Raw genomic sequence first — 14,865 nt, forward strand, 5'->3', positions numbered from 1 at the left:
TATAACTCCATATGTATCTCTACCTATGTATCCCACGTAATCCTTGCTCCAAAGATCTCTGTCCTTCTCAGCCTTACACATAGTTTTTTGGAACATCCAGAAATGGACACCATAGCAGAAATCTGTTTCTGTCCAAGCTACAGCAGCTGAAACTTAAGTGGAAAATAGAGGATTAGCCCCTATAGCGAGTGAGAAAAACTGCTTGGAAATGTTAAGGGATCTCATGCCAGCTAACTCAAGAGTGCTAGTGAAGACTTCCAGAAGGAAATATGCGCAGCCAACGTCCTGGACAAGGGAAAGTGTTTGGACACATACTAAAGCAAACAACAACACAGTTTTGCAAGAACATAGGGAAAGCGCTTTCCACATAAATAGAGGCAAAAGCCACCCAGTGAAGCCTTTCATCCATCCCCACATTCTCTATTTGATTTGTAACTAGAGTTATTTTAATAATTTGTGCTTAACACCCTGACACCAAAGTTGGGATTGGAGCCAGTGCAGATTCATTTAGTCATTAGTTAACTGCTCTACTACACTCCAAATGCAATCGATTTTGTGTGAAGAACCAACATTTGATGTGAATAACTCTTAAAGATGATCCTTCATCTCTATAAAAATTAGAATTTATTTGGTTTCTGCCTATGATGAAAATAAAATTGACAAGTATACCCTATCTTAGTAGAGGACAACAATGTTGAGTCACACATGCAAAAATGTTTGTCTATTTTTTTCCAACTCCATGTGGGAATTCATTTAAAAAAACACTAATGTTTTCCCAGCAAAACTGGAGAATTTATTTTATGTCTTTCACAACACATTCTGCCAACTGAGGCACATTAGTATCATATTCAAAGGCTAGACTTTGAGTGATGAAGTTTCACTGGTGAAGAAATCCACTACATTCACTTTGAAATGCATTCCAAAATAAGATAGATTGGTGGATGGATAGAGGGATGGAAAGGTCTGTGATTTTAAAAAATAACAAACAGAAAACATTGTTAACTATACAGATGATGGTATACATTCACTGCAAAAATTATTCCAACTTTAATTTTTTTAATTTTTTCATAATAAAAAGGTAGAGGGAAGGAAAATATAAATAAGGAAGAGTCGGAAAAAATCAACCGCAACTACATGCAAGCAGGCACTGGTGTCCTGAAAGCATTTAAAATCACAGGCATAGAATCTAGTACATTCTGGAATGAAGGAACCAAAGTGAGTACAAAAGCCCCCAAATGGAAGAAATTTGCAAAATCTATTTGAAGGTTTTTCAGGCATAATCAGAGATTCCCTAAAACTCTTATAATGAACTACAAAATTGCACACATGTGTTTTTTTACTTGCTTGAGCAGTCTGGTTCAATCAAGTTCCCTAATCCATTCGCACAGCCCCATCTGAGGGATGACACCACAGCTAGCCTCCAGCTTCTTAATCATCTCTTCCCTTTTATGGCCGTTTCAAGTTTAAAGCATATACTCATCTGTTTCCAGATTCCTAAAGGTAGTAGAAAAATCTAAATATAACAGATGGATAAGTGCTCATGGTAACTAGAAACCCAAATGTAACTTCAGCTTTTACAGTCCGATGCCTTAACACCCATGGCTTTAGTGTAATGGCCCTGATGTAGACCTTTTGTCTTCAGTCTTCCAACAGAAATATTACCCTGACTTTGATGGATGACTGATAAGTGCTATTCAAAATTTTATTTTAAGCTGACATTAGTAACCTCTACTTATTTTAAAGTCAATTAGTAGGTGTCCTCTGGGATGCTAACATTTACTCTAAAACATAACTGAGTGGGTCTGTCATTTTCATAAAAATACATTTCAAAAATCCAATTTGAAACTCTTGTATGAATTCTAAAATTTTATGAACTATAAAGTTGAAAACACTACTCATTTACTTAAATTGATCTAATAATTAGTGCTGTTTAAACCAAACTGAAAATATTAACACTGTAAGAAATAATGACATGGGCTGGGATGTAGCTCAGTGGCAAAGCGCTTGCCTAGCAAGTGCAACGTCCTGGGTTCGATCCCCAGTACCAAAAAAGAAAAGACAAAAAAAAAAAAGAAATAATGACATAAATAATTTATATCAGTTGTCAGCACATTTCGCCACACTGGGCTTTCAGTATGTGACATAAGACTGATGTGATAATGAAGATGACAATGACAATTATTATAGTAAGAATGCTATTCATTATCAGCATTATTGATGGCTTCAGTTCTTAACCTTGTGACTCCTATTAAGCGTTTGACCTGAGCTATGTTCCCATCCTGACCATGAAAAAATTTCCAAGATTTATCTATGACTTTAATACATTTTTGAAGTTCATAGTTACATGTGACTCAAGGTTTCAAACCCAGATATGAAGGTCATCCAATATTCATCTCCAAAGTACCGATCTCTTTGACAAGTGATCAACTGTTGGCTTCTCCAATCTTTGTCCTATCAATAGAAGAAATAATGATGCACATAATCTTAAAACAATTTCTACATCAATTGAGCTTCCATAGGGTTCAAAACCTTAGTAAACTGATCAGCTCCACAAGCTCCTACTGGAGCTGAAGTGAACTCGATGACCTATCTTAGACTCTTAATACTTTTATGTTTGGAGAGTTAGGACTGAAGGACACAGGTTGCTTCCCTTGCCACAGTCTTTGTGCAAACCTTACTATAATTTGATTCCTTGTTCTCTGTTAGGAAAAATTTATATATGCAAGGACTTTCCTAGAGAAGGTGAAAGGACTTGCAGATAAGATAAATTACCCATGAGTAAACTAATACAGTATGCAGGAAGCTTAATCAAGCATTCTGACTTTACTTTGGAAAATTATTAAATTTCCTAAAACTAGAATATCTTTGTAAGTCTCAAGGGGCTATATGGAAGAGATGAAAAAGTGCTTGCTATACGTTCATTTAAACCAACTGAAGTCCAACATGGTTTGACTCTAGCTTACTTAGAGGCCAGATATCTGTGTCTTCTTTACTTTATGTAAGTTGGGTATATATAAAAACACTAGGGGCTGGGAAGGTGGCTCAGTGGCAGAGTGCTTGTCTTACATGCATGAGGCCCTAGGTTCGATTCCTCAGCACCACATAAGCAAAAAGAAAAAGGCTGGAAGTGGTGCTGTGGCTCAAGTGGTAGAGCGCTAGCCTTGAGCTGAAGAGCTGAGGGACAATGCCCAGGCCCAGAGTTCAGGCCCCACGACCAGACCCTCCCCCCCAAAAAACCACTAGATTTGAATTTCAGTGTTCAAATGTGAATTCCATGAAATCCAGGTCAAATACAACCTTTCTTGTAGACTTCCATGGCACAGTTTAGTGGATTTAAACTGAGAAATACGTATGTATATTTATAATCCTGTAATAAATAGTCTTTAAAACCTAAAAACTCTTTACTCATTTGATACATGAGATTGATAAATCCTGTGATGGATAACCGGTGGTCTTTTAAAGTAGCAAGTATTATGTCCAATGTTCCACTGATTTAATATCCTTAGCAGAGCTGCTCTTACAAGAAGTTTTCACATACAGTTCATTCACATCGACTAAACTTTCATTTCACTGAAAAGAATTATTCCTTTAGGATATCAGAGGTGCTGCATAGAAGTATGTGCTCTTAGTCTTCTTTTCTGTCCTCTGATAGAAGACTATGTAAGAATCAAAAACTTTTGGGTTACCTACTTCTTAAGAAGTCTGGTTAGGAATCCTTTGGTAAGTGAGGCATTTCTCTCTTCGACTAAAAATAAATTCCTTCTAAATCAGAAAAGTGGGAAAGGTTAGGAGATGGTATAAGAGGTCAAAATTAACTCCCAGACCCAGAATTTGGTAGCCATAGAAACAAGGGAGATAAATAAACCAATAACCTTAACAAATGTGTTGCACCTTTGCCAGACATATCTCTGACTTACCATTATTTTTATTTAAGATTCTTTCAGTCCAAACATAACTTTGACTCTGAAGACCAAAACCAAACAGAACTAGGCCCAAATGAAATATGAATTCCCATTCAAGCAAAGGGCAAGCAAAAGAATCAAAAGTTACACTCCCTCCCCCTTAGCAATGTGCTCTCTGTTACCCTTGAAAAATGATTGCAACATGCACCTCTAGAGGCAATGACATATGGGGAAAATATGTGGTGCCAAAGCCAGAGGAAAGTATGTCAAAAAAGAAAAACAGACATGAAGTAACTGACCTAATTAAAGAAAAGTACACTTACAGCAGGGAAACAAGTACATCTGCAAAAAGGATTGCAGCTGCAAGGGAGGGGGCTGCTGTGAGAAAGCTCATCACATTGAAGTCAATTCTGGGATTGACCAAAAGGAAATGAGAAGATAAGAACCAAGATTCTACTTGAGTATGCACTGAACCTATAGATAGGAAGATTCATTCTCTGCCTAGCACAGCTACACATCAATTAAAAGCTCTGAAACAATTATCTGTGTTTTGTCATGTGGGAAACCAGTATGTTTCACTTCCAACCACAAAAGCAGAAGAAGAAAGTGAGATGGAGTACTGGGACAACTGAACAAAAGAAACAAGAAAGGTACTGTACTATTATATCCATGTTTTGGCCTAGGCAGGAGTTCTCATCATGTTTCATGGATTTACCTACTGGGTGTGTCATCAATAGGGATATCCTTGTGATATGAAGTTAATTAGGTAAATGCAGAATATTCTCTATCTTTAAGTGAGCACAAACTTATGGGAAAACATAGAACATGATTAAAAGTCTCAAATATAATAATACTTTTTATTTTTCCATGTGCCTTCCAGTACTTATCTATATGTGCAAACTGCTTTACATGTTTATAGTAATAACATATATACAATTTTGTCTCCTGTACTTTAGTAAGCCTATGTTACACAAATGCTATTACATTGCTATATAAGCATAAAAATGAGGCTTTTTAACTGATTCATGGAATTCCACTGCAGAGTTTATCACAATTTATTTAGCCAAAAATATTTGTAGAATAAATGAGCAAATTTTCTAATGTACATTTAAATGCATTCTAATTTTATTCTTCAAAAATAACATGAAATTTGTAATATGGAACATTTTCATCTTTTCTTGAAACAGTTTCTTTGTTAGAACACTACCTTGGTCTCCTACTTCTCAGTAAAGGATTACTGGGTTCAAGGGTACTAATCTGTGACTTTTGCCATATAGTGCCAAGCAATGTTACAAAAGGCTTTGTACCAAATTATTCATCAGCTAGCTAAGTAAGTATAGATCTGTTTCAAGGTAGTCATATTAGCACACAGTTTTGTTTTACAGACACAGCAGTTTAAAAATGTACTTTGAAGATTCTTTACTTTTGCTGGTCCTGGGGCTCAAGCTCTGAGCCTGGCCACTGTCTTTGAATTCCTTTTTACTCAAGGCTAGCACTCTACCACTTGAGCCACATCACCACTTCTGACTTTTTTCTGTGATTAATTAGAGATTAATTAGAGTCTCACAGGTTTTCTTGCCCTGCCTGACTTCGAATAGCGATCATCAGCTCTCAGCCTCCTGAGTAGCTAGGATTACAAGCATGAGTCACTGCTGCCCAACTTGAAGATGCTTAATTATGCCTACCATTATGCACTAGTAAGGATAATTTTTGCATAGATTTATTTACTTTGTAATATAATGTAAAAGTCTTCTACCTAACTGCCTACTGGAGAATTAATTAAGGCAATAGTTACAGAACATTTGCCTTCTTGTAGGTCTATGTAATTCTTTTCTCACACTTTAACTGAGTTCTGCACATAATAGAGAAATTAGTTATCTTTTTATACAGGAAGCAAATTTTTCCGACAAGAATTCCTTGTCATGTTAATATAATTTTTCACAGGACTGTATATATCGAATCTAATGATTTTTAATGCTCTTTGTTTTTTTCTATCATTTTATAGCTACACCTAGCAATTTGGTAATTATTGCTTTCTGTGGTTTTTATTTTAAGCTTTCTAAAAGCTCTATATACTATTCTATAATAAAAACTAATTTATACTTTATGATTCTTGTAATTTAATATATCTAGCTTTTCTACCAGAAGCATACATTATAGGACATGAATTTAAATATAAAATTACCCTCCACACGTGTTATATTAAAAAAATATTTGATTTTTCCACCATCCTTGCTGTAAGTAAAAGTGAATCCAGGTTTATCTAACAAGATCTGTCCCAAATTCCCCTTATATTTTTCTCATTTTTTCAGACCAAATTAAAAATGATGTTTTCATATGACTTTTTCTCTTTGAACTGCTTTAGGACATAATCTTCTTATTACTAGAGATGTAGCTGCTTTAGGATACAATTTTCTCATTGTTAGAGAGATAGGGCCTCAGATTAGCAGCAATATGAACTGGTGCTGGTTTTAACTTCTGAATCTCAGGCCTTCTTCTAGACATTTGCAGCAAAATCTGCACATTACAGTTTGAGAAATGCTGCAGGAAACCCTTGAAATCTTCTAGAGTAAGATTAAACACTGATACCCATGTTGTAGCCTCCTCTTAATCAAGTACCATCAGTAGGTATGGTACCCTTAAGGTGTTAACCTTCGCCACTCCCTGTACTGAGACTTGAACTCAGGACCATCATTTAAGCACATCTCCAGCTCTAGCAAGCTCATCTTCTCTGGTAAAAATGAGCGTAAGTTTTCAACCTCAATTTAATCTAGACCTAGAGTTGGAAAGTCACATGCCTGGGTGTGTATAACATTCCAATAATGGCAACAGACCCTTAATCCTTAGTGTCAAATGAACTGCAGACAGTACTTGAGACTGAAGCACACCTCAGAGTTTGTTCTCTATCTAAAGGAACAGCAGCAGTTTGTGGCTCTAGATTAGGCTAGCCAAACAGGAATACAGGCTTAATGTTGCCAAATTGTCTGATATTTCAAAATAAGTTACATTTTTTAAACTATGAAATCTCTCCATTTTTCAATACTGGCAATTGACTTGGAATTTAAAAGAATGCCTCTGTGTGCCAGATTCAGCCTACTAGTTTGAGACTTTAGCTCTAGACTGGTGATTTCCAAAGTATTTGAGCCTAATTCATCTGTGCCCATGCACATATATGTACTACTAGTGCTCCAAGGATGGGTCACATCAATATAAATGATACTCATCAAATCACGATGACTGTCTTGTAAAATAATTTAATTTCTGCATACTAAAAGCTATCAAATCAATAAGGAAAATTACCATATGTCAGCAATAAACATTTCCTAGACGTGAAATGTGTTTAATTAATTAACAATATTATCATAGTATAGTACAAATACTACAGTACAATATGTTGTGTTCAAGTTAGTATTCCAAATAATTCCACAACTAAAAAAGGGCAGCCAAATGGGATAATATCTAGTTTCTATTATAAAGTTTATCTAAGATATAATGCTATATTAAACTTAAAATAGAACACACTAGAAAACACATCCTCCTGTGGGAACTGCAATGTCCATTTTCCTCAACTATTCAATTATAAACAAACGTTTAAAAATAGTGTGAAATGGTTTATATTTGTGTTCATTTGAGGGTGTTTGGTGTCAGGCACAGCTGCATCGTCAACCATTACCACAGACTTTGTTTTTCCATGATTATTGGAGGTGGCATAAATCACAGGCTCAAGGAACAAACTAGAAATAGAGACAAATTGTTTACTCCATTGGAGGCAGCATTATTTTTAAAAGAGTAAAAGCAATGTTCAATGTCTTCTTCCAAAATGTACGGTTCTTTTTGTTTTGCACCCCACTACATTCCTGTCATGGCAATCTGGAAGGAGTAAGAGAGGAGGGAAGAGGGGAGCGAGAGAGGGGTGAAAGAAAGGAGAGAAGGGAAAACAGAGAAAAGGGAGGAGAGAAGAGAGGTTGGGGGGAGAGATAGAGGGGAGGTGATGAAGGAGGGGGAGAGGAGAAAGCAGGAGAAAGGGGAGGAAGGAAGGACAAAAGGGAGAAGGGACAGAGGGAGGGAGGGTGAGAGGTGGGCAAAAGATACAACTGTATAAACCTGTGCTTTTGTCACAGTAAAACAGATTTTAACACATTCAACTTAATTGGCTCTCTTGAGAACCTCTTTGCTCTAAAACAATGTTAAAATGTTTGTTATGATTTTTACACTGATAAAGCACATCGAAGTTACAGAGTGCTGTGGAATTCCTGCTAAGTGCACTGGAGGATGTTAAAACATCTTTAAAGTATCCCATCTGTTTCTATGCAAAAATTAAAATACGATATTAGAAGGGCACAGAGATAAAATCTTCACTCTTTTTTTATTTTTGTTATTTTTTGGGGGGGTCTGGTCATGGGACCTGAACTCTAGGCCTGGATGCTGTCCCTCAGCTCTTCAGCTCAAGGCTAGCACTCTACCACTTGAGCCACAGCACCACTTACGGCTTTTTTTCTTTTCGCTTATGTGGTGCTGAGGAATCAAACCCAGGGCCTCAGGCATGCAAGGCAAGTGCTCTACCACTGAGCCACCTTCCCAGCCCAAAATCTTGACTCTTGAGGTGAGCACTTTAGGATCCCTCAGCACTGTAGGGTGTCAAGAGTCATGTGCTTGAAGAAAAGGTATTATTCTTTTCTTTGCTTGTGGGGAGTGGATCTAAGACTTTTTACAATATAAGTGTTTTTATTATTTGTATGTGCGTGTGCCAATACCACAGTTAAGTTCAGGGCTTCATCCTTTTGCTGGGCTTTGTTGCTCACAGCTAGTGCTCTATTATCCAGTCTAGCATCTTGCTAATTAATTGGAGATAAGAATGTTACTGACTTTTCTGCCCAGGCTGAGTTTAAACTATAATCCTCAGATCTCAGCCTCCTAATTAGCTAGGATTAGAGGTGTGAGCCACCAGCATCAGGCTTCTATGACTTTTTTTGGTGTAAGTTTGAAGACAACTGAGCTAGGTAGAGGTGATCTATGAATGAGAGCTAAGGCAAAAATCAAACTGAAGATGAGTCTACCTCAGCAGGTGAAGCTTTTATCATGGTTTAGAGTCCCATGTCCTGGGTAGCACATCCAATGACCACCATAATTAATAAAGTTGAGAAAATTCACATTAAACCTTTCTAAAAATTTTTCCTATTTTTATTAACACAATTTTATTTTTATGAGTAAAATGTTTATTCCTTAAGGTTTAATATCAGGCATTTGAGTTATATAAAAGTTGACCATCACTAATCCAAAAATCCAAAAAGCTCAAATGATCCAAATTATGAAAGTGGGTGCTGACATGTCCAGCAAAATTGGGAAATTCCACACCTAACCCTGTGGGACAGGTCAAAATCAAAACAGAGGCACACTAACATATTGTGAAAACTATGTGAATAAAGTGTATATGAAGCATATGTAAATTTTCTGTTTAGACATAAGTTTGTGTCTCATTACGCATATGCATATGCAAGCATTTCATCCAAAAAATGACTGGTCCCATGGTTTCAAATAAAGGATACTTAACCTGCATTGTAAAATCTGTGATGAGTTCTGTAGCTGTAGACCTAGTGTACCTAGTGAATATCTATGGCAATTGAAAGGGGAGTAGGTTCACTGAATATCTGTGCGGGGTGGGACAAGATAGAAGAAGTGCAGACCAATACAAACATAGCAACCTTCTCATGGATTAAAGTAGAAATCCTGACAGGCACTGGGTTGACTAAAGTCACATCCCTTCTTGTAAACATGTGGAGACTAAGGAACAATCATTCTCACAATGTGACAGGATGAACCATTTTTTTAATTTTCAAAAATGAAAATAATACTCAGGAGGCTGAAATCTGAGGATTGAGGAGGGTCTGAAGCCAGCCCAGGCAGGACACTGTGTGACACTCATGTCCAACCAGCAAAAAGCCAGAAGTAGACCTGTGAGTAAAGTGGTAGAGTGCTAGCCTTGAGCCTTTTTAAAAAGCTAAATGACAGAGCCTAAGCCCTGGGTTCAAGCCTCAGGACTGGCACAACACAAAAGAAAAAGTGTATGTCCCTTCTCTCAAGGATAGAAATGAGCAAACTTGGAGTACAAATCACCTAGAGTACAAATCACCCACTTAAGCTAACTGGAAAGGACAACAGAGGATGGTTATATTAAAAGCAAGTCTGGGCAATCTGGTTGTATATACCAATGCGGCAGTGCTACCTCTGAACTTGAGGGCAAATTAGAAAACCAATTTTCTGGTTAGCACATGTTAACATGGCCAAGCAGCACTCTTGGGCTTTGCTATCACAAGAGTTTGCAGTGGTAGCCCTGCACCTTGACTTCTTCCATCAGGGAAAGGGGAAGGAGTTTCCTGATGGTCCATCAAGGCAACGTAACCTTTTCTAGTCACCAGAAGGAGTCCTCTCCCTCCCATCCAAGCAACTGTTCCATGTAGCTTTCCTGCTCTCTACTGTTCATACTGCCACATGAGCAAGTCTCTCTTTTCAAGCAAACCTTCTAGCAGTTCTGTTGTGTCTGGCACATTCACTTTTTATGTCCCTGAATTCAAAGCAAAGGAGGTTTTCCCTTGGAAAGGCACTCCCCAGAGCTAATATTTAGGGTAAGCAGTAATATTGGTCAGGCCAATTAAAATAAACCCTCTTAAACCTCCTGGACGAATAAAACTCTTTATACAATGCCACCCCTAACACCACAAATTGGAAGGTTGGAGATCTGCTTAAGAATTTGTAGCAATTAGGAAAACGTACCTTACACTGGATGTGTGAACAGAATGGATTCGGCAAAGTCTGGGCACAGTTGAGAACAGCTTCCCTTTGCCTAAGTTAGGGAAAAATAAGCAATGTTACCTTTTTAGAAGAAAAGTCAGAAATTCTTTGAAAAACACAACTTCCTTTGAAATGGCTCATGGTAACACATTCTACTTTGTATTTACAACCCTAAGAGTTAAACAAGAACTGCCAAGATGTTTTGCATATTTTTCCAAATGTCTGTTTATCATATAACATTAGCACTGGCAGCGGATCTGGCTCCCTCATTATCAAGCTGTATTAGCTCAAACACTCAGCATTGTTAGGGGAGTGAGCTCATGGCCTATTTCGGTTTTAAATTAACATTTGGCAATCACCCGAGTAATCAAAACAAATGACTCAGTCATTTAGAATAGATTTATTAGTTGAGTTCCCCTTTTCTCTCCTCTTTTAACATCTTTAGAATATCTTGCCACAGGAGGGCTTGGTCCCAGACAGAATGTAGAACACAAGTCACCAGAGGAATATTTAGAGGTGTTGCCATGGAGATGAGGTACACTGTGACCACTGAAGTTATCTCCAATCAACAACAGGATTACAATGCAGGCTAGCAGGCAGACATCCCAGTGTTGATGATTCTGTAGCACGAGGAAACAAGTGCGCATTATGCGGTTCCCATCTCAGACACGAATACAGTCCCAGCAATGAGTTGCCCTCCCTACAGGCCCATACATTATTACCTTCCGCCTTACACCACCTTGCAAACAAAAACTGAGAAAAAGCTAGCTCCCTGAGAACTCTGTCTTGAGTTGTTTTGCTTGTTTATTTTTATTTGGGGGCACTTAGGAGTTTGGCTTTTTTTCAAATTGGTGGTCTCACTATAGCCCAACTGGCATGGTATTTCAATCCTCCTGCCTCAGCCTGAGTGGTGAGATTACAGATACTCTGGCATACACCCCTGGTGCCTAGCTCCCGTTTTTACACTAAGCTCAGCCTGGTACACAGAGGCCTCTCTAGAAGGGCTAAGAGAAATAGGGAAACCATAAATCAAAGATTCGAACCAACCTTAAACCCTCATCTCTCTACTTATTATTTCCAGGCTGATCCTCAAACTGTCAGTGGCTATAGGTTTTTTTAAATTTTGATGTGCTGGCCAAGAAAGAGGTAGCCCAGTTAGTTTTAATAGGCTAATAATGGATTCATCTTTTTAAGGGATCTTAATGACAACTGTCATCATTGAGAACAACTGTTTTGAAGTCCAGGTGGATAAATCTGTTGACTAAAAAAATAGGGTTCTTCTTGGCCAGGTCAAAGCCAGGAGGATGGCAACTTTGTGCTATTAGTGGTAAAGAGCTAGAATTTTTTTTTTGTTACTTGTGGGGCTTGAACTCAGGGCCTGAGCACTGTCTCTGAGCTTTTTTTGTGTAAGACTAGCACTTTGAGCTACAGCTCCACTTATTATTTTCTGGTTTGGAAATAAGTGTCTCATGGACTTTCCTGCCTGGTCTGGCTTCAAATTGCAATCCTCAGATCTCAGCCTCCTGAATAGCTAGGATTATAGGTGTGGCCACCAGAGTGCCCAGCAAATGAATTCAAGGGAATGCCTTCTAGTCCCCTTCCCACCAACACTTAAGTAGAGACAAGATTTTCCTATTCTATCATATAAATGCTATCTGTCATGTTGTATCTTGTTTGTAGTACAGGGATTTAAGTTTCTTGGTTGCAAAGACAAATACCAGCCAGATACCGGTGGCTCATGCCTGTAATCCTAGCTTCTCAGGAGGCTGAGATCTGAGGATCACAGTTGAAAGCCAGCCCTGGCAGGAAAGTCTGTGAGACTCTTATCTCCAGAAAACCGAAGTGGCATTGTGGCTTAAGTGGTAGAGCGCTAGCCTTGAGCTGAAGAGCTGAGAGACAGTGCCCAGGCCCAGAGTTCAGGCACCCATGATTAAAAAAAAAAAAAAAAGACAAATATCTCTCCCGTTTCTACTTTCTAGTATTTGGTATGGCTTAAAAAAAAAAACAAAAACTTTGCTTAGCTTCACCTCTCACCACCCTCACTCATTCATACAGAACTCCCTGTTGCTAGAAGATGCCACACCCTTTCACACAGCTACAGAGGGAATGCAGCATGGCACACCTGTTCACAGTCAGGGTGCCAGGGTAAGATTGCAGGTCAAACACTGGCTTCACCTTCTATTTAGATGCCCTCCCCAAGTCTCATAATGGTAACTACTTTACAGAAGCAAAAAGTACACACAAGACATGAGGCTATGCCTTACACACACAGGTACTTGCTGAATGTTAGGTATGAAAACTATTACTTATAGCAGGCTATCATTATCAAAATGCTATCAACTTTGGATGACAATGTAATATGTTGCCACAAGCACTTGACACTTTAATGTGCTGCTCTTTACATTCTATCCCAATTTGAACTTCAAAGCTGAAACTCTCAAACCCTAGCCTTAATATCCTATTTCATCTTACCCTCATAGAATTGATTTTCCCTAGAGGTACACACCCTTCATGCTCAGTTCTACTGAAGGAAACTTCTTTAACTGAAGATCTAGACTATCTTTCTTCCTAACAGCAAGAACTCAGCCCTGCCAATGCCTTCTATACTTTCAAGCCAGAGAAGTTGCTTTTTAAGTAACTAGTCTAGTTCTTTTTTTTTTTTTTTTTTTTTGTAATTATCTACTAACCCTGGCTATCCCTTTTAGAGAAGTACTTGTATCTCATGTTCCCTGATACCCTGCAGAGGGCAGAAGAGGGCAAGAACCAATGATGGAGGAGGCAAAGCTCTTACTTGGGGTTCAACTCAGGCCCTTGCCAGCGCAGTCTTCTGTTCTATAGTTCAAGACTTCTCCAATGAGAACATATCCAGAAAGGATAAAAAAAAAAGTACAGTGTGATTTGTACTAAAAGTATCTTTCCATTTCACTCTATTCCCAGTACTAGTGTGTTGCCCTGAATGTTAGTTGGGGGTGTGAGCAGAAACACTCACAGAAGGCAATTTGTGTGTGCATTTTTAAAATCTACAGTATGTAACTATGGCTCTGACTAGGCATAATGCAAACTGAGTTAACAAAATTACACAAGACAAAGAATAAAAGCAGAACAGTAGCCAAACACACTGAATAAAATTAAGTAATTGAAAGCTAAAGACTCAAAATCTTGAGAGTCAGATATACTTCAAAATAAGCCATGTTAATCTTATCACACCCTGAACAAATTAATAAGTGAAATAAAGACATACCACTTATGTTGTTCCAGATTAGGCAAATGGTTTTGTTTGACTAATATTTAATACAATCACTTTCCGTAGGTTTAATGAAAGCATTCTGTTCCTGGACACAGATGAGCCTTTCACTACTTATACCCAAGCTTAAATGATCCCCAAACCACCAACAGATTGGGTGGCGAATAAAATCCAGAGACAATACTGTCAAAGAACCTAAGACCAGCTGAATCAATCAAAATGGATGATCTCCACAGATGCACAGTGTCGTCTATATGCTTTGAATGTGGTTGTCATAGCAACAGTTCCTTAATCATGTCCTTCAGAATATTCTCTTCTACCTAAGAAATCAAAGGAGTAAACCCTGAACATCTTAATTGGGTAATTTGTGATGGTAACAGGTAGCTCAGATTTCTCATTTACCCTACTTCTGTTACTATGAGTGAGAAATACTACCATTAAAAACACATTCTCAATGGTATCACAAAAATTCTAAATACAGCAGCAAAAACCATGGGTTTCTTCCCTTTAGCAGCACTGATAACTGGCTTGCATCTGGGCAAATAATGTATTAAAAATAAGCGGCTCAGAAAGGTATCTCATTTTTAATAATTTCAACATATTCAAGACCTGCAACACAATCAAATGTTCAATAAATGAAGGAAAACAAGGATATTAATGATTATACAAACATACAAAAGTCCAATTTTGCATCCTTTTAATAGGATGATACACAGTATATCTGCTGATGTACTCCCTCCTCCAGAAGATGATTTATTCCACACGTTTCTACATTTACTTTATAGTCTAACAATATTATTCATCCTTTTCAGCTTTGAAAAGGCTGTATTTTTTAAAAGGTAACTACTAGATGTACTGCACATTGAAAGTTGTGATCAGTCCAGATTTCTCTGAGGATTTTTGCAGTTCCTTCAGAAAACTAAAAAGCAC

At 37.8% G+C, this 14,865-nt stretch overlaps 1 protein-coding gene across 2 annotated transcripts in view; it reads right to left on the reverse strand.

Annotated features, from left to right (window-relative positions):
• The window catches only part of Fhl1 (four and a half LIM domains 1), a 58,692-nt gene that overhangs the window by 27,707 nt on the left and 16,120 nt on the right, over positions 1 to 14,865 (reverse strand). For both annotated transcript variants that reach the window (XM_070039658.1, XM_070039657.1), the window contains exon 2: positions 10,674 to 10,743. The gene's annotated coding sequence lies outside the window, so the exon portion shown is untranslated. The remainder of the gene's footprint in view (positions 1 to 10,673; positions 10,744 to 14,865) is intronic.

This window comes from Dipodomys merriami, unplaced genomic scaffold, assembly GCF_024711535.1.
Source record: "Dipodomys merriami isolate MVZ:Mamm:240054 unplaced genomic scaffold, mDipMer1.0.p SCAF_3, whole genome shotgun sequence".
NCBI classification, from domain to species: Eukaryota; Metazoa; Chordata; class Mammalia; order Rodentia; family Heteromyidae; genus Dipodomys; species Dipodomys merriami.